The 26,042-nt window shown below is 46.8% G+C and overlaps 1 protein-coding gene across 7 annotated transcripts in view; it reads left to right on the forward strand.

Annotated features, from left to right (window-relative positions):
- The window catches only part of FAM83B (family with sequence similarity 83 member B), a 79,183-nt gene that overhangs the window by 26,726 nt on the left and 26,415 nt on the right, over window positions 1–26,042 (forward strand). The window contains exon 2 of one of the 7 annotated variants that reach the window (XM_053286425.1): window positions 19,778–19,929. The exons of the other annotated variants lie outside the window; for them this stretch is intronic. The gene's annotated coding sequence lies outside the window, so the exon portion shown is untranslated. The remainder of the gene's footprint in view (window positions 1–19,777; window positions 19,930–26,042) is intronic. 7 annotated transcript variants of the gene reach the window in all.

Raw genomic sequence — 26,042 nt, forward strand, 5'->3', positions numbered from 1 at the left:
GTTATAACAAAAATTCTTGCACAAAAGGACGGAATTCTGGAATTTGTTTAGAGCAATGGAATGGTGTGAGGGAATTCTTTTTTACCCCTTTCCCCAATCAAAATTGTCCCCTTCCTCCTGCCTTCCCACCCTCGGGGAAAAAACAAAAAATCAAATTTCAAACCTTTTTCCTGCAGCTGGAATCAGAAAAATGGAGAAAAGAGGTGCCCCACACATGCAGCTCTGGTGAAATTTCGTTCCCAGAGTTGCTTCTGAATAAGAAAATACAAACAATTGAGAGTCTGCCAGAGGTCTCCTCCGTTACATGTAATTTGATGCTTATATTGCAGATTGCAACCAAAGTTTAATGCTTCTTATTCATTTCAGCAGTTGGGAGAACACCACATCATTCTGGAGGTTATCATATTCTGATCTTTTAGAACTAACACCACATTGTGCATGCAAGCCTCACATAACTGTGTAGCAGCTGTTAATAGGGATCAATAGGGAATTCCTGGGAAAAGCTGGTCACTTTGGACAAACATGGGACAAAAATGCTTCATGCTAACCCTAAAGGTCATGAACAATCATTCCAACATTGGCTCTCAAACAATCATTAATAGAGAAAACCACCATTACAAGAAGTACATGAGAGGAGAGCAAATCTTGTAGTAGCAAGCATGACTTGTCCCCTTAGCTAAGCAGGGTCTGCCCTGGTTGCATATGAATGAGAGTTGATGTGTGAGCACTGTAATATATTCCTCTCAGGGGATGGAGCTGTTCTGGGAAGAGCAGAAGATTCCAAGTTCCCTCCCTGGCTTCTCCAAGATAGGGCTGACAGAGACTCCTGTCTGCAACATAAAATGGAAGCCCTTTCAGGGCAAGTGCACCCTTGGTGAAGGGGTGTCCAGGGGACAGTTGTGCAATATGTCCAAGCCCTGCATCTCTCTCCCTGTTCACATGTTGCACAGGCACTCACACATCCCTCCGCCCCGTCCCCTCAAGTGGGCAAAGAGCATCCCATTGCACTGCTCCCACAGGCATGTTACATGAATGGCCAGTTCTTCTTCATGGTCTCTGTGCATCACACATGGGATTTGCGCCTGTATGAAAACTTCTACCGTATGAAAACTTCTACAGCTTTACCTTATTAGGGAAAAAGAGCAGGAAAACCGGCTCCCCCATCTGACTTGCCAGATTTGCTCAGTCTTTTGTCAACCGCCACAGCTTCAACATCTTCTTTAGCTTTGCTCTCTCTTTTTCACAGAATTGTTTGTATTGTTAGGAAAATTTCTCCCCCCTTTTATTTGTTTATGATATTTTCTATCTCTACTATCTCCTTGTTCACTTCAACCATTTGTGTTTGTGTTTTTAATTATATCCGGTCCCCACCCCCTTATTTCCCCGGCCGCCTATGGCCATGAAACCAAGTTTTAAAAGGTGCTTGCAGTGCTCCTCTAAGCTCCCCTCATGCTTAGCCTGCTTGAGGGAGGCGCACAGAATGGATATTTGCTTGGTCTGCCGGGGCTTTACAAAGCAAGCCTGCCGTAATTGCACTGCTCGCCTTCGGGCGCTCCTGTGGGAAAGAGACCATCTAGCGAACTCTTCAGTTGGGAGGTTTTCAGAGGGCCTTCTCTGTGCTCTCTCCTCTCTACGGGAGGACTCTGGCTTGATACGGACATGCAGGCTGCCCCCGATCTACCACCTAGCATGCCTGTGCCCTTGGCGCTTCCCTTGGCTATCACATCACCCGCCTGCCCCACTCCAGTGTTACCAGAACCGCTCATGCCACTTATACCTCAGGCTGAGCTGTCGGTCCCGGTCGCTCCTCTTCCTCCTGCTTCTAATACTGGCCCAAGCAAGGAGCTAGCTTCTCTCCCAGCAGGGAAGAGTTTCATGAAGCTGATGAAAGGGGTGGAGTCCAAATCGGGCTCGACAGGGAAGCTGAGGAAGACACTGAAGAAGGCTTTACTGCCCCTGCCTGGATCCCGGTGCAGCCTTTGGTACATCATCAGTACCAAAGCGAAAGAAGAAGGTGAAGGCTCCAGTGCCTGCAGCACCACCGCAAGAGCTAGTACAACTCAAGAGGAAATGGAAAACTAAACATTTAACACTAGTGCCTGTACATACTCTACCTTCTGCCTCACCTGACCCTGGACTGTCGGAACCGGAGTTTATAGTGTCTAAAGCAGACTCCCTCAGTGACAATTCAAGTCGGAGTAGGACCCCAAGTCTCTCCTCTAGGAGAACTAGATGCAAGAAGTGCAGAAGTTGCTCACAGGGCAGATCATACTCCCCGAGAAGGCGCCCGACTTTGAAGGGTTGTGGGCCTCTCCAAATGATTTCTCTCAGTTGGGAGATGATGCGGATGACTGTTGCGCTGACCAACTCCATGACCCTAGTAAATGCTACATGGCTTACTACAATTGTTATGCACCGGACCATCGGCACCATTCCTTTTATTCTAGACCACACTATGGGTTCTCGGAAGGCACCTGCTTTGATGTTCGCTGTCATCATGACCAGTTTCACGTCTCTAGGAGATGGCATCGTCGCTCCAGGTCTAGATCTACCCCACCTAGACCCAGGTCCCGCTCCAGGTCCCCCGTGGACGATGATCCTCTAGTGCCAGTCCTAGCACCTGTGATTCCTCTGCAACCTACACTGGTTCCACAACCCATTGATTCCCCCCCCCCCCCCGCAAGGCCTCCTGTAGCTCTGCAACAACTGTTACCTTCTTACCCTCTGCCAATGGATCCTACACCAGAGGTCCCGGATCATTCATCAGAAGCCAGTTCGCCTTCAGACTCAGAGGAGTCCAAAGATGGAGTGCCCATTCTAGTCACTGAAGATGGTGTGCAGGAGTTGCTAGATGGCTCCATGCCAGAGGAATCAAAGTGGAATTCAGAGCATCTTATTTGTATGGCGACTTCCTTGGGCTTCGTGATTCACCAACAGCCTTTTCAACCTGAGGATCCGATTTTTCAACTCATGCAGGCTGAGTCCCATGTCCCTGTGGCCCTTCCCCTGATTCCCACTCTAGCCCAAGTGGTTAAGGCATCATGGGAGAAGCCTGCCTCTATCTCTGCAACCTCAAAAAAGCTGGAGCATATGTATAGAGTTCAATCACAGGACACGGGGTTTCTGATCAAGCACCCTATTCCAAATTCAGTGGTCGTGGAATCAGCTCAATCCCGCAATAGGCATCGCTTACTAAATGCTCCTGTGGACAGGGAGGGCAAGAAATTGGATTCTCTAGGAAAGAAATTGTACTCTACGTCTGGCCTCATGGTGCAAGTATCTAACCACCAGGCTTGCTGGGTGCGTTACCAACATTTAATCCTGGAAAAAATTATCGCCTTTTCTCCAACAGGACCAAAGGGATGCTGCTGTTGTTTCCCTGAATGAGAAACTCCGTGTAGCGAAGCAACAGTTACACTCTTCTAGACACTGTGCCGATTGTGGCTCGCACTCTATGGCATCTGCAGTTGCCCTAAGGAGATATGTGTGGCTGTGATCTTCTTATCTGTCACAGGAAGACAGATCATGCATAGAAGACTTACTCTTTGATGCGGAGGTGTTGTTTGGAGCAAACACTAATGACACTCTCAAGAGAGTTCAAAAACTACGCACTATGGTAAGGTCAATGGGCTTCTCCCAGTCTTTTATGTCAACTTCCAACACTGCGAAGTGGAGGCCATGGCAGCAGTATATGCAACCTAGACAATCCTCATACTGCACAGAGGATTCCTTTCGACAGCAACAGCACTTCTAGCACCACAGGCGATTCAATTCCGGCTCCAACTTTAAGTCCCAGTCAGCCATCAAGCCAAAGGTGCCATACCCCAAACGTCAGTGACGCCGCTGTATGAAAGCCACTCTCGGATTTTTACCAGGCGTGGAGGGAAATAGCGTCAGATGCCTGGGTCCTTGCCATTGTGAGAAATGGATACAGAATAGAATTTGACTCTTTGCCTCCTTTTTGAGGAGTCGGCACCACGCCTCCATCTCTTCATCTTATGGCAGAGATAGGATCTCTTCTCCAAAAAGGAGCTATTCAAAGGGTTCACAACAACAAACATATGGGTTCTATTCAAGGTATTTCACCGTCCCCAAACGAGATGGGGGACTGCGGCTGATTCTAAATCTAAGGGGTGTAAATTGCTACATCGCGTACAAGAGATTCCAGATGATGATCATCCCTACCATCCTCCGTCTCCTCTATCCAGATGCATGGTTTGAATCTATAGACTTAAGAGATGCCTACTTCCATATTTCTGTAGTGCCACACCATCGCAAATACCTGAGATTCCGCATGGGTCCCACGACTTATCAGTACTGTGTCCTTCCGTTTGGGCTAGCGACTGCCCCCCTCCTTGGTGTGTTTACCAAATGCATGGCAGCGGTGGTGGCGGCACACCTATGGCTTCGGGGCGTCACTGTCTTTCGTAGACTGGCTCCTCGTGGCTTCAATGAGAATCCAACCTGTAAAAGATATAGGACTGTCTCTTCATCTTCTCCGTCGTCTGGGCCTACAGGTGAACCGGGGGGGGATCAAAATTAATACCTGTGCAATCCTAGAGTTCCTAGGCATCGTCTTGGACTCAAAAACATCACTGGCCACGCTGCTTCAGCAGAGGATCCGACCAATCTGGCAAGCGGTGCACGTTTTCTGCATACACCGGATGCACAAAGTGAGGTTTGTCCAGCGTTTGCTCGGACTGATGGCGTCATCCACTGGCCTGTTGCCCCTGGCCCGTCTTCACTTGAGAGCCTTGCTGGCCTGGTTTCTGAGCAACTTTCGCCAATAGCACTCTCAGCAAAAGATCCTTGTAGCACCTTGCAGAGTGCAGAGGGCAGTTTACTGGTGGACTACAATGTCCAACCTCACTCATGGAACTCTGTTTCGGATGCCGACACCCACCTTTACAATCACTACAGATGCTTCCAATATGGGGTGGGGAGCACATTTTGAGGACTGGTGGTCGCTTGAACTTGGTCAAGGGGTGAATGCTACCATCACATCAGTTACCTCGAACTCATGGCAATGTTCCAGGCACTCAAGGTTTTCTGGCATTGGATAAAAGGGTCCTCTGTACTCCTTCCCATGGTCAACACTACAGCCAGGTCTTACCTGCATAGACAAGGAGGGACGGCGTCTCGCTCTCTGCTCGATCTGGCAATGCTTTGGTGCCTGGAGTGGAGAATATGGCCCTTGGCTGTACACATCCAGGGGAGGGTCAATACCTTGGCGGATGCACTGAGTCACCAGAACACCCTCTCTCTTCAATGGCGACTGGATTGGGACATACTACGGAAGATCTTCCGGCAGTGGGGGACTCCACGTTTGGATGTCTTTGTGTCCGCTCAGAATTCTCAGTGCCAGTTTTTGCAGCAGGGCCAGGAGGGACCCGGAGTCGGAGGGGGATGCATTTCTTCTGAACTGGAGCAACCAACTTCTATATATGTTTGCCCCTGCTAACTGGGCAAAGAAGCACCTTTTTAATGTGGTGATTCTCTTTATTTAGCAAGAGAAGAGTAACTGGCCCTATCCACCCCCAGCACAGTACCTCCAGTGACTGTTGCTGGTGTCTATCTCATGTTTCTTTTTAGATTGTGAGCCCTTTGGGGACAGGGATCCATCTTATTTATTTATTATTTCTCTGTGTAAACCACCCTGAGCCATTTTTGGAAGGTTGGTATAGAAATCGAATAACAATGATGATGATGATGATTCCCCCATTTTCTTTGATACAAAAAGTCCTACAGAAAATTGTCAAGGGCAGGGCCGTGTGTATCCTGATCATGCCATGGTGGCCCAGGCAACCCTGGTTCACAACCCTGCTTCAGCTTTCGTGAGAGACGTACCACCGTAAATAGGTACCGTACCTATTGACGGGGACAGTGGCTGCCATCTCCACCCAGACATAGAGTCTCTACATCTGACTGCCTGGTGGACAGAGGCATAGCTGCCTTTAGTGGCCCTGTGCAGGCCGTTTTAACAGCAGCAAGGAAACCTTCCACCTTAAAATCCTATGCTGCCAAATGGACTCGTTTCTCAAAGTTCATGGCTGACAAAGTTTTTGCAGCAGCTGCTGACTATTTGCTATCTTTGAAAGACAATGGGTTATCTTTGTCTTATTTGAGGGTTCATATAGTGGCTCTAGCCGACAAACATTCTATGCCAGGTTTCTTCATTCACAAATTGGTTAAAGAAAATTTGAAGGGTATACTCCATTTGTTTCCCCCTGCTCCCAAATGTGCCCCTCCTTGGAATCTATTACTGGTTGATGAAGGCCCCCTTTGAGCCTATGGCTACAAATTCATTCAGTGTAATTTCAAATTGTTATCTTTGAAAACTGTGTTTCTCATTGCAATTACTTCAGCTAAAAGAGTGGGTGAGATGAAAGCATTGCACTCTGATTCTCCTTATTTGGTATTCCATAAGGATAGAGTTGTGTTAAGGCCTGAGGTTTCCTTTTTGCCTAAAGTTGTTTCTGAATTTCACCTATCACAAGAAATTTCCTTGCCTACCTTTCCCCCCACACCTGCCATAGATGAGGAACGTGCATTTCATTCTCTCAATGTTAGCAGAGCTCTTGCTTTCTATGTAGACAGGACACAATCCTTCTGCAAGTCAGTCAACCTCTTTGTTCATTTCGTATCTGGACCCTTCAAAGGGATTACCTATCTCGTCACAGAGGATTGCCTCTTGGGTCAAGGAGGCTATTTCCTTAGCATATCAACTGGCCTCAGAACCCTTACCTGTCCCAATTAGAGCTCACTCCACACAAACTATGGCTACCTTAGTGGCTTTTTATTACGGTGTCTCTATGTCCAACATTTGTAAGGCTGGTATGTGGTCGCGTCTGACTACCTTTATCAGGCACTATGCTCTGGATGTTCATTCCAGGTCTCAGGCAATGTTTGGTACCTCTGTTCTTTGTTCTGCTTTTACAGTTTTAACGTTTAGATTCCTTTGTAGCTTTCTTTCTCCTGGGTCTGGGCTGCACCCTCCATCCAGGTACGATAGCTTGCTATTATCCCATGTGTGATGCACAGAGAATACAAAGAAGAAGGGCACGCTTCTCACCTGTAACTGTAGTTCCTTGAGTGGTCTTCTGTGCATTCACATGACCCGCCTGTCCTCCCTGCTGCAGCGTATTGTAGTATTCTTGCCTAGCTGCGGCAGTCTCTGACTGAGGGAATCTGGCAAGCTGTCAGATGGGGGAGCCGGTTCTCCTGCTTTCCCCCCCTAATAAGGTAAAGCTTTAGACGTTTCCGGACGGTAGATCTGCGCAGGCACAAATCCCATGTGTGAATGCACAGAAGACCACTTGAAGAACTATGGTTACAGGTGAGAAACCTGCCCGTCCCCCTGCCAGCATCTGTCAGAGGAATGTGGGCTGCTGGCAATGCATTGCTGGCCATGGCATGCTGTGCTGTAGCTTGAAGGGGCAGGTGTGTGGGTGTTGGGACAGGCATAGGTAGGTGTTGCAGGTATGGATGATGTGTTGTGTTGCCAGGCAGATTACAGCCGAAAGTGTTTTGGCTGCATGGTCATGGGGTCTAGGTGGGAGGCTAGAGCATCGGCAGGCACGGTCCCCTCTTAATAGGAAGCAGATTATATGCAAATTTGCTGCTGCTTCTTTGATCTTTGATTTTTACTTTAACTCAAATTTATAATTAAGCTCTAACTTCATTTTTGGGGAAGCAAGAACAAACCTTATGGTTAAAACACATCCTGCAACTGAGTTTCAGGAACAAAGATTGTAGGACATGGGTAGATCATAATCTTGAGTCCTAGCAGAATCAGATGAAACAAGATGGGGTGGTTTTATTTCTAATTTCCATGGCATGCTGTAGGTGCAAAAAAGCCCAACAGCAACAACACAGAAGCCTGTGCATCCTGGCTTTTATTTTGTATTTTGGTAGAGGCGTATGTAGCATTCTACGTACCCCACAGTGAATAGTGTTTATCAGGGTGCAGCTGAAATGTTTTAATCACCTAAGCATGATTGCTAATCTAGCTAGTTTCTTTATCTGGAATGTTCATTTTGACTGTTTGAAGGATAAACAGTAGAATAGGCAGAAAGCTTCATAAAACTAAGCATTTACTCTTATCAGAAAAGCAATTAATATAAAACCTAATGTACTTCAGAAAGAATCTAACTATGGCCCCATTCAGACATAGCATCAAACCACAGGTAGACAAAGCTGTGGTTAATCTGTGAAGCTGAGAATCATGCCTCAGGCTATTGATCAACTGTGGTTTGGCAACCTCCAGTCTCTGGACAGAGGAACACCTCCCTCTTCCTAGTCTGCCTGTGGCTGCAGTGTTCTCTCTAATTTATTTTCTTTCATTTTTGTGCAAAATTACTTTTGTTCTGGGCAGGAGTATCGAGGCAGTGTGCACGCACATGCATTCAGAATGGGACCTTACAGATTCAACCTGAGTGGGATCTAAAATTAACTGAGTGGACATCAAAAAATGTGTGAACGCTTTAGAGGGAACACTGCATGTCTGTATCCTAGCAAGTTGTGTTCTGCTCGCATCGCTAGCCTGTGGGCAAGGCATCAGCATGTCAGTAAAGCTGCAGCCATTGGCTGCGATGTTAGAGGGAGCATGATCAGTGCAATTGTGTCTTTTTGACATTGATGGCCCACCTTTGGCAGAGCAAAGACATTTTAACGCTTTCCTCACACCACTTGCATCACTGCCTTTGCAATAACGGTCTAGTTACGCAGTCATGTACAAGCACAATTATTGATACCCCAGAATGGCAAGGGGCACTTCTGGATAGGATCTTGCGGCGGGGGGGGGGGGAATGCAGAACAGCAGCTAAGAAATTGGGGTGATGGGGTGGTGGCTTGGTGGGTGGCTGGGAGAAGGGATGGTCCACCTGTAAAAGAGATGCTGTGTTGTATTCACACAGCTACTGCCATAGCCTAGGGTAGATCTCATGCAAATTAACTGCAACTGGTGTTTCTGGGAATTGTTACCTGCCAGGAAAGGCGGCACCTGGCAAAGCAATGTGACCACCATCCTTGGTCAGGAAGAGTGACCTGCGTTTTATGCATCCAAACTTAAAGAAAAGGATGGATTTGTGCATGTAATTTACGATTGCTGCATTTAAAAGTGCTGTTGTTGAAACTCCCCTCAGTAGCGATTGCAATGCAAACTCATACCCTGCCATCAGAATTCCCAAGCAAGAGCCATTGCTGATGGGGATTCTGAGAGCTGTTATCAACAACATCTCGGAATCCCTGTTGGGAACACTGATGGGAGCCTATAACCAGCAAGTGGACTCTATCTAGGGGGGATCTGCTTGCCACATTGGACTTAAACATCCAGAAACATAGCTTGTCACTTCTGGCTGTGAGGATCCCAGTGCTCCCCTTGTGGGGGTCCTCCTTAATCTCCCTGGGGAAAGACAAACTGCCTTCCCCAGTTTGGGAGGAAGGGACTAGGTGCCTCCTCCCTCCCCCCCCCCGGGAAGAGAGGATTGGGCCCCTTTCTTCCCACTTTACTAGTTAAAGACTAGTTGCACAAGCATTCTCTCTGCTTTTTTTTCATATGTGCACAGAATGAGTTATGCTCTGGTTAATGAAAGGGTTCCTTGCACTTGTGCCTCTTCTCCTTTTGCAGTTGGAAGTATTTTCAGTAGGAATTCTAAGTAGATGTCCTGCACACCAAGGGGTGTGTTGCAGGGTGCTCATGCAATCCAAGCCCCAATCCCTTTTGGTGCTAAGTGCAACAGAAACCAACCATACTCATCATGGTGGCCAAGAAGTGCCAAACTTTCAATATGTGTGCTGTCAATACACCCCAGAAGATCTGGAAAATCCTCTCCTGGAACCCTGCCATCACCTCCTGTGGGTTGCCCACTCAGATCACATCCTCCAGGAACAGTTCATTCAGCTGGAGAACAACTTCATGGAAAATCTCACATGCCATGGTGGTGCCTACTGCAAACAGGTCAGATAGTTCACATTGGAGGCCAACTTGTACAGTGTGATGGGTAACTACTTCTTCACTGGCACGGCACAGCACAGCACATGGTGGTATCCTGGCAGCAGCAAATTGGCTTTGTGTCACTTGCAAGGAACTCAAAAGTCTCTCTGGACATTCTGAAGCTGCCCATGAACTGCTTGTCATCCCCCTGTGATATATCTTTCATGGATTGTCAGGTATTGTTGTGTCTTGGCAGTGCCCACCTCCTGTCCACAGACAAGTCCTGTAGAAAGTGCACCAAGGATGAGACTGCTCCTACACTTCTTCATGCACTTGCAATGGCAGTTCTTGAGCGCACGAGCAATCCTTTCTCTCTGATGATGGCAGCATTGAACCTGAGAGCTTCCTCAAGGGCAGCAGCTGCCCCTATGCTCCTAAAGCTCGAGAGAATTTGCAGTATCGCGCTCACCTGTGCTTCAGTCTCATTCTGGCTTCGTCCTCCATGCTTTCTAAGACAATTTCCATCGTGATCTGCACTGCCATGCTGGGTGCTCTGGCCACCATTGCTCAAATCTTCGGTGCGCAAAAAGGAAGTAGATGTTGCCCATCACCACTTTGGAGAATTTACAGTGTGCATGCAGGTCGCCTGCCAGGCACTTCCCCTGCTATAGAGGAGAAGGTGGGCAGCTGTGTGTGCCCTGTGAGTTCCTTGAATAGCAATTTGGAAGAGGCCTGGGAGTCATGGGGGGGCCTTTTAAGGAGGGGGGAGGTTGCTTTCACTCCCCACCGCCGCGTTTCCTCCCAAGGCACTGTGGTTAAAAATGGTCCAGCGGGGCAGCAGTGTACCTCCTTGCCGCCATGGTATGTGTTGGACCGGAAGTGCCCGGTTTGTGTGTGTGCACACATGCACCAGGCACTTCCGGTCTGACACACACTGGGATGGCAAGGAGGTACACTGCTGTCCTGAAGGACCGTTTTTAACCACAGCACTATCGCTTTAAAAAAATCACAGGGAGGGGAGGATTTCTGAAATACCTAAAGTGGGAGAGACTTGTACACTGTAGAGGCAGCAAGATGCTATGGTCTCTGTGATCCTTTCTTCAGAAGGTACTGCCTTAACATACACCATCTGCCCCATAGGTACGAGCATTGGGAGGATGAGTAGGCAATTTTTTGAATGGGGGCCATTAGGGGCCCTCAATGGAGGGCATGCTGCAGGTCTATACGTTCAAAAGTTTATAAGCTCATTTTTCTGTGCTTGCAGCTGCACAAAGAGCTGGAAATCCATCTCTCCCCCTGCCCCCGGCAGAACAAAGAGCATTCTCCAGCTCCTTGTGTCCCCCGGCCACGTTGGCTGGGTAAGAGCACCCTCCCCGCTCCTTAAAGCCACACACACTTGGTGTTCGAACCGGTTCAAATGTTGGGGTTCCGAACTGGTTCGGCGTTCTAGGGATAGAACGCTGAACCAGTTCATACACATCCCTGTCCTCAGTCGCCTTACACAGAGACTCAGTGTGGTCTCATTAGATTTCCAATGTAATGAGACCAGACAGTGCACAGGCAGCATCCAGTCTGGCTCTGCAGAAACCTTAGCATCCAAGTCAGCACAGATATGAGTGATTTTTTTCAGCAAAATGTAATGCTGATTGGTCATAGCAGGCCCCTGAGGGGCTTTGAGGCCCTCACTTAAGAGCCCCCAACCATTCGTGAAAGTTCCACTGGATGACATTGAGTGGATGCAATGGTAGCAGAGAAGTAAAATTTATTCACTGCCATCACAGCCACAGAGTAGGTCCTAACATGGGTCGTACTCATTTTGAGTTTTCTGCCAGTGATGCTCAAGGCATCTGCTAGCATGCTTCCTAACTAACAACTCTCCTGTATACCAGGGGGTCACTTGGGCTCAGCAGGTCTGGAGAGAACACTTAGGCATGATAATGTCAATTGTACATCCCATCTTCTCATGCTAGAGGAAGACCAGAGCACCAATAGATCATCCACTCTCTCAGCAGGAAGATCCCCCAGAGTAATCAAGAATCCACTAGGATCCATAAGCCTCCAGGGGAAGACCATCCCAACTGGCCTCCACTCCTTCAGAGATGTATTGGGTCTAACCTCAGATCAATATGTCCACGACAAGTTTCCTGGACTATTGCCAAAGCACCATTTTCCACTGATGACTCAAAGACCAAATCAAGCATATGATCTGCCACATGTATGTGTGATCAAATATCAGTTGAGACAAGCCCATAGTGGATATGGAGGACATGAAGTCCTGAGCAGCATCAGACAAGGCAGCCTCAGCATGGATGTTAAAGTTCCCCAAGACTAAAAAGCCTCGGGGTCCTCAGTGCCACATCTAAAAGCAGCTTCATCAGCCACAAAGCTTTTTGATTCCAGCTTTTTAATTTTTAAGAATCCCAACTTAGCATACTTTCCAGTGGCTGTTGCTAGTATCTTTCTCCTTTTTAAAGGGCGTGAACCCCCTTGAGATAGAGAACCTTTTTTTCTTTGCTATGTGAACTTATTGTTGAAAAGCAGATGATGATGATGGAGTAATTGATTGATTGACTGATGATGGGTTAAAACTTTAGCGTAAGATTTGTTTATATGGTGAGGAGCTGAATCTGGATTTGAACAGAAAGCTTTGTGATCCGTGCTGTGGCAACACATGAGGAGACCCCTGGTGGGAGGCTGGAGCCAACCTCCTGGCCCTGGGGGGGTCTCTCTAGGATGCCCCGCACTTGCGCAGGGCATCCTGGAACTTCCAGTGGCTGCACGGCCCCTTTTCCCCGCAGCTCCCACCAGCTCCGTGACAGAGCCGGCAGTCATGTGAGCAGCTGATCGTCTGCAGGGAGAGCAGGCTAAGCCCACTCTCCCTGCAAACCCCTTAAAGGTGAGTCTCACAGATTGTGAGACTCGCCTCACTGTGTTACATTGTTAGGTTTTTGGTCATGCTTTGCTGCAAGTCATTCATTAGGTATATATTTGTGATTTGTAGGTTTTGCTTTTCAAAAAGCAGTGAACAAACCATGTAGAGGAAGTTCTGGAGTATCTTGAAGCTATGTACGGCAAAACATCACAGCTGTGACACACTTGTTTAGCACATTTAGCTTTTTGTACCACTGGAGCTAAAGTGGTAGCATAAGATCAAGATGGCTACCACATTCCTCCAGCATATGGTGCAGCTGATGCATTAGAGTGTTTTAGCAAACAGTATTTGCAGCTTTGACATGTGTATATTTATTTATTTTTTAAATGTGTGCCTTGTCTTTCCTGCAGATGGAAGCTCAAAGTGGTCAATGAATAATAAAATCTAAGAGAACAAATGAAAAGCAATAATGCACTATAAAAACAACAACATAAAGTTGTGCCCCAGTTTGTCTAAAGTGCCAGAATTTAAAGACCTTGTAGAATAAGATCCATCTCCGATCCTACATTCTGTCTTTCTGTCAATGACAGAATAGTTTGACTTCAGAGTTTCCTGGAACTCCATAATTCTCTCTGTCCTTGCCACACAGAATTAGTTCTCTGTAAGATAGATTATGATGTTGATGATGAAAACTCCATCAATGTACATGCAGTTTACAAAGTAAAATAAGAAAAAAGACTGGTCTCTGCCCCTAAGGAGTTTATAATCTAATCCATATGTAAACAGAATTATTAATGGCCTCGTGATGTAATCAGTCCTCAGTATTTATAGCTTGGAACATGTCTTGATATTTATTGCCAGATATATGATGCATCAATTTATTCTGTTTTAGAATAGTCAGACTAAATTATCCTTATCTATAAAACGCTTGGTGTCCGTCCGTGCCTCCCTGGCCTCTTCTGGGCATGCGCGAAGCGCATGCCCAGAAGAGGCCAGGGAGCCAGGACCGCCAGCACCCGGCGGCCATCTTGGGCGGCCAGAAGCGGCCGCCCCGAAGAAGCCGGGTAAGCGGCGGCGGGGGACACTGGCCGAGGCGGTGGCAAAGCCTCCTCGGCCAGAGGAGACGGCGCGGCCAGGGAGGCGGCAGAGCCATGGCCGAGGCCTGGCCGTGCTGCCGCTTACCCGGCTTCTTTGGGGCGGCCGCTTCTGGCCGCCCAGGATGGCCGCCGGACGAGGCGGCGGAGAATAATGCGGCGGTGGGCCCGGGCAGCGGTGGACCAGGCCGGAGCCGCGGGCAGCGGTGGGTGGCGGGCCCGGCCGGAGCCGCGGGCGGCGGTGAGTGGCGGACCCGGCCAGAGCCGCGGGCGGGAGGGGTAATGGCGGCGGTGGTCTGGAGCGCAGAGCTCCCCTAGCGCCCGTTATCCAACGGGCTACAAAACCACTAGTAGTTCTATAAATAGGTAACAGTAAGCAAATAAAATAATGCCTTTTTCCTTTTTTATTGTTTAAAACACTGAGAAATTAACACTTTCAAACATTTTCAGTGTTACTGATGATTCTGAACTAATATAAAAGCAGGTAAAATGAAAATGTACAAATAATCGTATGGGATTGTCAAGCTCATAACTCTTCAAAAAGGAAGTGAAACAGTTCTATATCCAACTTGCAATGAACATGAAATTCAGTTATATTTTTAAAAATCAAGTATTTAGAAACATGGTAACTTCACTGAGCATGCATTCTTTTTGTATGCAAGTAAATGATCTTGAGGATGGATGCACATTTTTTTGTACAGATAATTTAACGATCTGGTCCCTCACTGCATCCTTCCCCTTTTCTCCTGTGCGTGCTGAGCTGCACACAGAATTCCAACTGCCAATTGCCATACAGTGAAACACTGTATGCCCACCAAACTGTATGCATGCATTGCTACATACAAGGGACAGTCTTATCTCTTTCTCTCTCTTACTCTGGTCTAGTTCAGACAATTGTTTAAATGTAGGTTTAAAGTCGGTAACTGATATTAGTGTGATAGTGCAAACCCATGCCAAGGAATCTCAGATTCCTCCTGGGTCACAAACCAACATCAGTGTAATCTTGCCATGGGTTCACACATTCACACTAATGTCGGTTATCAACTTTTAACCTAGATTTTAACTATTGTGTCGACCAGGTTCCTCCTGCCCCCACCACACACATACACACAGACGAACAAGAAGCATAGTTACATCTTATCTATTGTTCAGATTCAATTTATGTTCATAAAATTATATTGAGCCACCACAGTAGAGAGACACATGCATATTCAATGATAAAATTACATTTCAGGATTCAAAATATGCAACACAGACAAATGGTATGAAAATTATGCATGTGCACCATATGGGATTTATGTAAAATAACTTACCCTGAGTAGTAAACCTAGTCAAAGATGTTGGTGCACCTATCAATATGGTATATGCTTATTAGGGGTGTGCACAAATGGTTTGAAGTGAGCTGGTTCACCGTGAACAGGACTGATTTGATTGCAAACTGGGCTGCCTTTCAGTAAGGGGGCCCAGTCCAAGATCAATCCAAACTGAACCTGGTCCAAAGGGAACCAGTTTGGTGGTTTGGCAGCAAGAGGGGTGAGGGCAGTGAGAGGCTTCTTCAAAAGTAAGTGAGAAGATCTTTACTGAGTACTAAAGTTGTCTGGACGGAGCAGCGGTTCAGTGCTCCCCCCAGCAGCCCACATGGTGGCGGCACAGCTCCAGCACTCACCTGGCCTCTGTGCATGTGCAGAGGCCAGGTAAGTACTGGATCCAAGCTGTGCTGGCTGCTGGGGGGAGTGCCGCACCACTGCTCTGTCCAGGCAGCTTGGGTAGCCAGGAAGGACCTTCTCATTTACTTTGAAAGATGCCTCTAGCTGCCCTCATCCCTTGAACCACTGAAATGGTTCAAGCTGGTTCGGTCAAACCCATGGATCCACAGTTCAGTCCAAATTCGGACTGAACTGTGAAAAAATGGTCCATGCACACCCCTAATGCTAATAATTCAGCTTAGAGTAGCTGTTGCCATATATATGAAAATCAATGAGCACATCTGCATACATTTCTGACAGTCATTTAGGCACAAATATATTTGTATCTCATATTAGATAGTTTCACCACCTTTTCATTTTGTACATTTATAAAGTGAGAGTGAGTGCATTTCGACTTTATTCTATCTAGTAGAGATGTACAGTTCAATTTGTGCAGAATTGGGAGTGATTTGCTTGCTCAACCTCAAATCAAATCACCCCTACATTGAAGGCAAGATTCATTTATCAAATGTATCAGCCCCAATTCGATGTGAATTGATTTGAGTGATTCACATTGTAAGCGTCATTTTGTCTCCATGTTTTTCCCTTGGTTTTTCTCATGTTTTTTTCCTTGGTTTTCTGGCACTGGCTTCCAATTGACTTGAGATCTCCTTGCTTCTTGGTTGGCTTATTGTAATTCATATCAAGTGTTGGCATGGGCAACTATGCCCCATTGGCTGAAGAGAGGAGGGGAGACATTTTGGAGGGAATTTCAAAATGTATGCAAAGGGACTGGGAGGCAGAGAGAACAAGCGCTTATGCCTCTCTTGAAGACACAGGAGCAAGGAAGGAGGAAGGAATGCTGTGCTAACTATTGCTGGATATAACTATCTGGTTTTGCTGGATCTCAGATTAACAAAGGCAGAACTCGTGTGCCTGCCTGCTTTCCTTGAGTTGTGGCTTGTTTTGTATGTGAGATAGTGTTGTGGTGAGAAACGGACTCTGTGTGTGTGTGTGTGTGTGTGTGTGTGTGTGTGTGTGTGTGTAATATTTCATGGTGATTGCTGTGATAAGCTCCATGTCTGACCTTGAGACTAATTTGTGCTTTACTCATTGCTCTTCTGTACTCGCTCAGTCAGAATGTGGCTGAAGACATTGCTGTATTTGAGCTTATGGCTGTGTTTGCTGCAAAGAGTGCTGTTGTGGCAATTGTAATGCTGGAAAGTAAAGATGGATTCATAATTGTGCATGACAGAGCAACTTGTGCCAGTGATGTTACTGCAGTGCAGACACTGTGGCTGGCAGTGGATTCAGGGTTAGTGATTCTTTTTTGGCCGTTTTTGGACTGTGTTTGAAATGTGTGTTCTGTGTTGGGAGGGACAGGGTTCCTTTTACTGTGTGCTTCTGCAGTATTTTTCAGGGCATGGTTGCAAAATGTGTGCACTCTCCATGTTTTGCCAATAGGAAACAGGAAGCTGCTGTATACCAAGTCAGTTCATTGGTCTATCTAGCTCAGTATTGTCTGCACAGACTGGTAGCAGCTTCTCCAAGGTTGTAGGAGTTCTTTGAGAAAGTTTTTTTTTAATTTAAAACCACCCACTTGTCAATTGCTTTTGGAACATAGGGACATAGGAAACTGCCATATACTGAGTCAGACCATTGGTCTATCTAGCTCAGTATTGTCTTCACAGACTGGCAGCGCCTTCTCCAAGGTTGCAGGCAGGAATCTCTCTCAGCCCTATCTTGGAGAAGCCAGGGAGGGAACTTGAAACCTTCTGCTCTTCCCAGAACAGCTTCATCCCCTGAGGGGAATATCTTGCAGTGCTCACAGATCAAGTCTCCCATTCATATGCAACTAGGGCAGACCCTGCTTAGCTATGGGGACAAGTCATGCTTGCTACCACAAGACCAGCTCTCCTCTCCTTAAACCAGCTCTCCTCTCCTTAAACCAGCTCTCCTCTCCTTTGTGGACTGGGTGGTAAGGTAGCACCTTCATGCCCTACCACCCAACCCACTTTGGTGAACCTAGGACCTACCCATGGGGAACAATGGGGTGATCTGAATTCCCCATTGCTCCCTATGGGCAAATCACACAATTTATTTATTTTTGAATTTTTGATTCGATTCGTCAAACTGACCAGCAACGTCCATCCAGCTGTTTCAACAAATCTATTTGAGTTTTTACTAATTGATTCAAGGTTCAATAGAATTGCAAAATACGATTCGTGCATATCTCTACTATCTACATCACCACTGTGTGTACTTTCAGGTGATTGGCAATAGTATTGACCAGACAAGGAAGAAATGCCCTGGGGTTTGGACTGTAGGGAAGTGCTTATACAGCCTAATGATGCAAAGAATCATATTTTGTTTTTAGACCAACATTTATTTCTGTAAGAATATGCAGATTTTCAGCTTACACAGAATTTATTGAGATTTATTTATTTATTTATAAGCAAAGGGAGGTCACATTATTAATAAATGAAAATAGTTTAATTATTAGTAGTCCAATGTCAAGATGTGTATTACGATAAGCGTTGATTCCATATTCCTGCAAACCCGAAATTTAGCATTGCTGTTTAGTCAATTATCTTTTGTATTCAAAAGTTGGACTTTAAAAAAAAATATTCCCAAGTGGGCCTTTTTAATGTTAACTAGCCTCTCTCTTTAATGGTAATTATCAGCTGAAATCAGATCTGATAAGCAGTATCCCTGCTCCTTTTTCATTTTACTAACATTTGCCGAAGTTGGACTGTGTATCAGGCTTGTAGCTAACCTTCTTTTGAAGAATTGTTTCAGGATTTTGTTTGTGAAACATTTAAGGGCTCCTGACCTTTTAATGGGCATCCCATGACCATTACAGTTGGTTGTTAATATTCTCAGGCTATCGGCCATGGTTAAGCAGAGATCTCTGATTAAATGTGTGCCTGTGGTTGTAAATTGTTGTCTCTAACCTTCTAGTTAAGCAGCTTGCTGGAATTGCACTCAAACTACCCTATGGCCATAGGTAGCACTAGGGTAGTTGTATTTTCCTACAAGAATGTAACCATTATAATCCATATTTTCTGTGTTGGTTATATTAGTCTTACTCCTCATGAGTAAGAATGTAGTCATGACCAACTCTGGAGAATTAACAAGCATTTCCCTTTGGCTTCATTGCATTTGAACATAAATTACAGCTGCAGAAATTCCATGCTCTGAGGACTAGATGTTGGTATCAGCTGCAGAGATTTCAAGTGAACATTAATGTATGCTTAATAAAGGCTCAAAAGGCAATGAGTTATTGAATTAAGTCTAGGACAGTAGCCCCAGCACTCTAATTACATGCAACACCTGCTCTGGATATTTTTCAAACAGCATGCTGCCTTTCCCACAAATCCAATTTAGAGGGTGCATCTTTTCTCTGAGTTACGGTTAAAAAAGAAGTGTTCTCCATTTTAAGCACAGAAGATTCTCAGTCTCCACTCAATCTCCTCTCCCCTTGGAGAGAGGAGTGTAGTTGCTCTGGGGATACGTATTTATTTAGGAAGGGAAACTCTTTGCTGAGCTTCTTCTTAATTTAGGTGGTAAGTCATTACTGAAAGGATATTTGAGAACTGTGTTATGCTATTCTTTAAAGCCAGCCATGTGTGAGGTGAGCAGGCACTGGACATCTGGCAATCCAGTAACCACTGTGCATATTTGTGTATATATACCTCAAAAAGAGATGGTGGATAATTGGTATATATTACACATTGCCAACAAGCTGTGGGTGATGGCACATCTAATTGGTGCTTCCAGAAGTGTTTTTCTTCACTGTGAATATGACCGTTTAGGAACATAGGATATACTGAGTCAGACCATAGGTCCATCTAGCTCAGTCTTGTCTATACAGACTGGCAGCGGCTTCTCCGAGGTTGCAGGCAGGAATCTCTCTCAGCCCTATGTTGGAAATTGCAGGGAAGGAACTTGGAACCTTTTCTTCCCAGAGTGGCTCCATCCCCTGAAGGGGAAATCTTACAGTGCTCACACATCAAGTCTCCCATTCATATGCAACCAGGGTGGACCCTGTTTAGCTGACAAGTCATGCTTACTACCACAAGACCAGCTGTCCTCTCCACAGACCAGCTCTTCTTCATTGTTAGACATTAACAATAATCTGTGCACACTTACAGGCTAGCACTAGGTAGTTACACACTTTTCTCTTTGATAGAGGTTGAAGCCTGGTCGGCAGATGCTAGAGAATGACATAGTAGAATAAACTCCATCACTTCAGACTGCAAGTGGCAATTCCTGATCTTCATTGTCCTCCACATAAGAAAAACACCTTCCTGAAGATAGAAAACTAGCACAACAAGGAGAAAGGTTGTATCCAAGCCCTTTGCTATCTGTGTTTATTTCTATTTGCGAGGATTTGCTAATATAGGGTAGCGTTAAATAATGTGATTTCCCACCTGCAGTACTACAGCATCTGGAGTAGTACAATTTGCTCTACTAACTCAGCACTCTACCACCTCACTCTGCTGTATATTTGTCCAGGCCATAGTTATAGGTGCATAGGTGATGGTCTTTCCCCCACCTCCGCTTCCCACCATGTTCATGTGATGCAAGGTTGGATAGGATGTTCCTGGGATTACAAGACTGGTGCTGAAGTAAAGACCCATCTATTTATTTCTCCTAGGTGTACCCATCGCTAATTCCTTGCATGGCAGCTCTTGCGTGAGTTTGCGAGCAGCTGCCAATTAGCGACGGGGATGGGGGACAAAATTGGGATGCCGGTGGCAGGGGGCAGGAGGGAGCAGGAGCAGGCAGTGGTGGGCCACCCGGCTGGCAGGAGCAGCAGCAGGCAGCGGTGGCAGGCCAGGTTGGCCACCGGAGCAACAGGCGGCGGCAGGCTATCTGGCCACAGGGAGCAGACGGCAGCGGCGGGCTACCTGGCTGGCAGGAGTAGGCGGCGGTGGGCTGGCCCCGCCGCTGGGAATTGGCGGGTGGGCGGGCAGGAGGAGGTGGCAGGCAGGAGGAGGAGGTGGCGGGCGGCCTGACAGCCAGAAAGTACCGGGCAGGGGTGGGTGGACGAGAAGAAGTAGGCCGGCCAGTCGGCCGGCCCACCAGCCAGAAGCAACGGGCAGGGGAAGCAGGCTGGGCAGGAGGGAGGAGGAGTGGGCCAGGTGTGTGTGTGGTGGGGGGAGAAGCAGGGCGGCCAGCCGGGCATCTGTGCTCGGCCCAGCTGGTTCTCTTTTAAGTCATACTAGCCGACCCCGCATAGAGCATCTGTGCGCTCTTTGGGGCCAGCGGTTACCTCTCCCCCCGACTTCTGCCCCAGTCTCTGCTTCCAGGCCCAGCCACCTCTCCTCCCCACTGCTACTTCTGACCCCCCTTTCTTCCCCCCCTCCTGGGCCTTGCCTCCGCGGCCAGGCCCGCCATCTCTGGCCTCCACGGCTGGGCCGCCACCACAGCAACCAATCTTTCTGGGTGTGCCTCAGCCAATCAGGCACGTCTGCTGCCCAGCCAATCAGTTGGGCTCTGGAACGCACATTCCAAGGCACACCCAGGAGAATTAGTATAATAGATTCCTACATTATGTTCAACACACATATAATCTGTGTATAGTGCACACAGGCACATCTCTATCTATCTCTTTATCTTATTTATATCCCGCTCTTCTTCCAAGGAATCCAGAGTAGCGTGGAAATCATTTCTGATTTTTCTGCAGGCAGTTTCAGTAGCGTGCAGGGGACATTAATGGAAGCCATTCTTGAAGGATATTAATTTGTTACCTTTTATCATCTTTTTCTAAACTTTTCAGAAGCTGGAAGAATTATTCAACAGCTTCTTCAACAGTAAGCACAATGGCTTTAATCAACCTTTTGAGAAATATGCAATTAGTAAAATTTAAATTGTGGAAGACTTGAAAGCTAGCCAGTATCTATTACAATGACATTCAAGCATGCATTCATTTTTTAAAGTTCTTTTCTGGAAGGCTTGATCCTTAACTTCACAAATGTCATAACATTCAATATACAGTGTTGTCTGTAAACGTCTTGAAACATTGCACACCTGAGTTTGAGAATGTTTTAATGATCACTTTTCTAGCAGTGAATGATTAAAAGACTTGAAAGGGTTGCAGCTGAATTTCATTCTGAATAGCAGTACAAGTCCACTTGTTAAGGCTGAATGGTTTCCTTGTCTAATTTTAATGATACTATGAATTTCCCTTTAGCAACTTTTCCTTTGTTCTTTTAAAAATATGTGTTTTCCATAATGTTTTTCAGTGTACCTGTTTTTCTTTTCTTTTCCTCAGTCTAACAAACCACAAGTTTTGGGCGGTATAGAAATGTAAGAAAGAAAGAAAGAAAGAAAGAAAGAAAGAAAGAAAGAAAGAACTATTTGCTATATTTACCACCACAGTAATTATAAATAACTAGTATTTTTAAGCCCGTTAAAATAACGGGCGCTAGTAGCCTTTCTTTCTTTTTTTCTTTCTTTCTTTCCTTCCTTCCTTCTCCCTCCCTCTTGTCCTCCTTTCCTTCTTTTTTCTTTTTCTTTCTCTCTCTCCCTCTTTCCTGCCTTCCTTCTCTCTCCCTCTTCCTCTCTCTCCTTTTCTTCCTTCCCCCTCTTCTCCCTCCCTTCTTTTTTTGTTTCTCTTTCCCTCTTTCCTTCCTTCCTTCTCTCTTTCTCCCTCTCTCTCCATTCCTTCCTTCCTTCTCCCTCCCTCTCGCCCTCCCTTCCTTTTTTTCTCTCTCTCCCTCTTTCCTGCCTTCCTTCTCTCTCCCTCTCCCTCCTTTTCTTCCTTCCCCCTCTTCTCCCTCCCTTCTTTTTTTCTTTCTCTTTCCCTCTTTCCATCCTTCCTTCTCTCTCTCTCTCTCTTTCTCCCTCTCTCTCCATTCCTTCCTTCACACCCAGCACAGTAGAAGCAGTGGGCCCGCCTCGCCTCGCCTCGCCACCCCGCTCTCCCTAGCTTGCCCCCGACACCCTCACTTTCCGCCCTTATCCTTGCCATACATGTGCCCGGCTACCTGATGAGAAAGCGGGACGCAACCGCTGAAGAGTCGCCCTGTCCCTTCACCCGCTTCTTCCTCTTCAACCTCCCCCACGGTCGCTGCTGCAGAGCCCGGCAGCGCGTCTCCCTGGACGGCCCGCGGAAGGCGCTCAGCCTCGCCACTGCTTGTCGCACAGTGCGGTGGCTCGGTGGCCATTTCCTGGGTCGGCCTCTGTGGCGGCTCCCACAGCCTCCCCGTCTTCAAGGACCCCAGCCGCTGCCGTCAGCTGTCTGCTGTCCTGGCAGGGCCCGCGGCTCCATCGCGCACCCCCGGCCGTTCCTCCGCCTCTGGGAGCAAAACTGGTCCTTCGTTGGCTCCGACGCTCGGCTCGCTGGCTGACTAAGTGGCCGCCAGCCCACTGCCTCCTCCGGCTTCTCCCCACCGGGTTCCCAACTCTTTTTTGGCTTTTGCTGCTGGCGAACTGCAGGCAGCGGCGAGTCTGCTCTGGCTGGGGGTGAGATTTTTGCGGGACCTGGACAGAGCCCTCGGGGGCGGGCTGGGCATTGGTGGCCATGAAGGGGAGTGGGGCAGGGGTCGCCAGTTGGTCGCGGGGGCCGGGGGTCGCATGGCCGGGGGTCGCATGCCCGCCGGTGCTGCCTAACGGGTTTCCCCTTCTTGCAAGCGGAGCGCGTGTTTCAATGTGGCTGTGTGTGTTTTTAACTGTTGGAAGTGTCTGTGCTGCAGTCCAACATGGCCGCCTGGTCCCGGCGGTTGTGTCTCCCTCGGCGTGTTCTGGGCATGCGCAGAGCGCATGCCCAGAACAGCCGAGGGAGACACGGACGCACACCAGGCATTTGACACGGACGCGCACCAGGGATTTTATTATAGAGGATTATTTTAATTATACAGAATAGGGTTTCTTAGGGCACTCCCCGGAGGACCAGAAAGTACTTTGAAGGGGGTGGCAATAGAATTTGCAGTTGCCTTCACAGTTGCCAGTCAAGAAGGAAGAGGGGTTTATGGAGGGATTAGGTTGTAGCTAGTGGGCTTATCAGCAGCCTATTTGGGGGAGTGATAAGGGCAAACTGGGTGTAGCCAACCATCTACCACCAGTGTCCCCTCTAAAAGGAATTCTCACATGTTGACTACAACTCCCATAATCCCCAGCCAAAGGCCGTTGCAGCTAAGGATGCTGGGAGTTGTAGTGAACAACATCTGGAAATCCCTGTTAGACGGAATGCTGTCCACCACCAATCAGTCTTCCACCCAATAAATGTGGCCCTCTCGCATAACTAGCTGCTGCCTAAGAATCTCTTTGCAAATGGAAAAATAGCAGTAAAACAGAGAGCACAGCAGCTAGCTGAAATCTGCATAGAACGTAATCTTCTGATTATGTATCTGCCAAGGAGGTTTTCCCTCTGTTTTCAGGTGAACATCCCTGGCAGATACATATTGCGAAATCCTATTCCATATTTACAAGACTGAACAAATGGGAGTTTGTTGCCTCTTGGGAGGAATTAATTTTTTCCAAGGTATGGGGAGGGCATCCTTCACATGACGGGTTTTTAGGCTCAGCATGCTCTGAGACAGGGCCAATCAAATTTAAACTCGCCCTCTTAGCTGGTTGCATCGCCCCCTGGACCCCAGTTCTGGTCCTGTCTAGCTCTGAAGACAGTTCTGCGTACTTACTTGGAAAACAGAGAGTTTAGCCACGCTCTTTCTTCTTTTTACCTTCTCCTGTGTGCCGGGCGGGGAGAGAAGTTGCCATGTGCGCGGTTCCCTTCATGTGTGATTCATTTGTACCTTTCTTTTCTATACTTGCCGCCCTTCCAGTGTTAACGTTCCCTCCCCTTCGGCTGTTGTCTGTGAGTATTTGCCTCCCCCCCCTTTTTCCCACCGCGATCGCAGCGTTCGTTAATTTTACTTTGAGCACTCATAGAGTTGGCTCATACCAGGGACATGCTCAGAGGATCCCTTTCGGAGGGCCCTCTTTCCGATGCTCCTCATGGTGCCCCGATAGTCTCTGAGAGGACTGGGGATGGAGTGGTGGATGCTGTGGCGGCTGACAACGTTCCCCAGGAGGCTGTTAAAAAGTGCAGCGCCTCCTCTAAATCTCCCTCCGCCGAACAGGGGCATTTTAAGGTGCCAATGAAATCTAAGCACCTGAAAAGCTCAGAAGGGGCATCTAAACCCTCCCTTTTTAAACAGCCCACTCTGCTGCTTGATTTGTGATGAAATGCAGGAAGTTTCTGCTAGAAAAATGAGTCAGAAGCTCCAGTGTGTTTTCACAAACCTGTTCACATGCCTAGAGGGGCTTTCAGCACTCCAGCCCACATTTCAGGATCCCTCACCCCTTGTGAATTCTCTCCCTGAAAGGTGACACTGCAGATGGCCGTTGTTATTTGTGGGGATTCAGTGCCCACCAATTAGCACGAATTTGGAAACCATGAATAATGAAACCTTGAGACAATGGGAATTGATAGGTTAGGTTCCCTGAGCTTAAAAAGGTCCAAAAAAGCAGGGAGGGGGCAGAAATATTGATAGAAAAGCATGTTCTCTAGGCATGCACCTAATCCTTTTTTTTAAAGTCTTAAAAAAAACCCAAAAAAATGAACCACAAAATGGCTCTGCACTTCAATATGTCAGCCAGAAATCACATCACATCAGAAGTCATTTCCAGACACTCAAGAACTGCAGATAGGCAAAAAACTGCTTATATTTCATACTGTGGATAAAGAAATTGGGTCTGTAAGACCCATCCATGGAGACATGAAACCGCGATCCACAAACCCATGGATAACAAGGGTCTCCTGAATTCAAGTAGCAAGAATATGAGGTCAGCAGTTGCCTTTGCCAAAATAAGTTGTATGAGTAAGCACACAGGAGTTGGTGCACACAGGAGTTGGATATGGGCCTGTTGTTCTAAGGGTTTCAAGTTAATTGGTTTGTAATGTTATGAGTCAAAACTGACATACATTCAGTGAACTTTTTAACACCTGTACATTATCATGTTTTTAATATGTAATTATCCTAGTTTTGTTCCTTTTCAACTCAAAATAAAAAGCAAGTAAATTTATTTAGAACCTAGAGTTAGTGAAGAAGTGTAGTGTACCATTTCTTAAAGCAAATGAGGAAAAGATTGCTTTACAGCAAATGCATCACTGAGTGCGGTAAGAGCAAGATTTCCCCCCATTTTAAATATGTGTATGGATACATACAAAAATATTAAAAAGAGCCTACACAAAATAAAACACATAAGAATACATTTTTGATACTATCATAAATATCAACATGCTTAAATCCAAAAGATATACAGGTAAAACTCGAAAAATTAGAATATCGTGCAAAAGTTCATTAATTTCAGTAATGCAAATTAAAAGGTGAAACTGATATATGAGACAGATGCATTACATGCAAAGCGAGATAAGTCAAGCCTTAATTTGTTATAATTGTGATGATCATGGCGTACAGCTCATGAGAACCCCAAATCCACAATCC

Source organism: Hemicordylus capensis, chromosome 1 (genome assembly GCF_027244095.1).
Source record: "Hemicordylus capensis ecotype Gifberg chromosome 1, rHemCap1.1.pri, whole genome shotgun sequence".
In the NCBI taxonomy this organism is placed as follows: Eukaryota; Metazoa; Chordata; class Lepidosauria; order Squamata; family Cordylidae; genus Hemicordylus; species Hemicordylus capensis.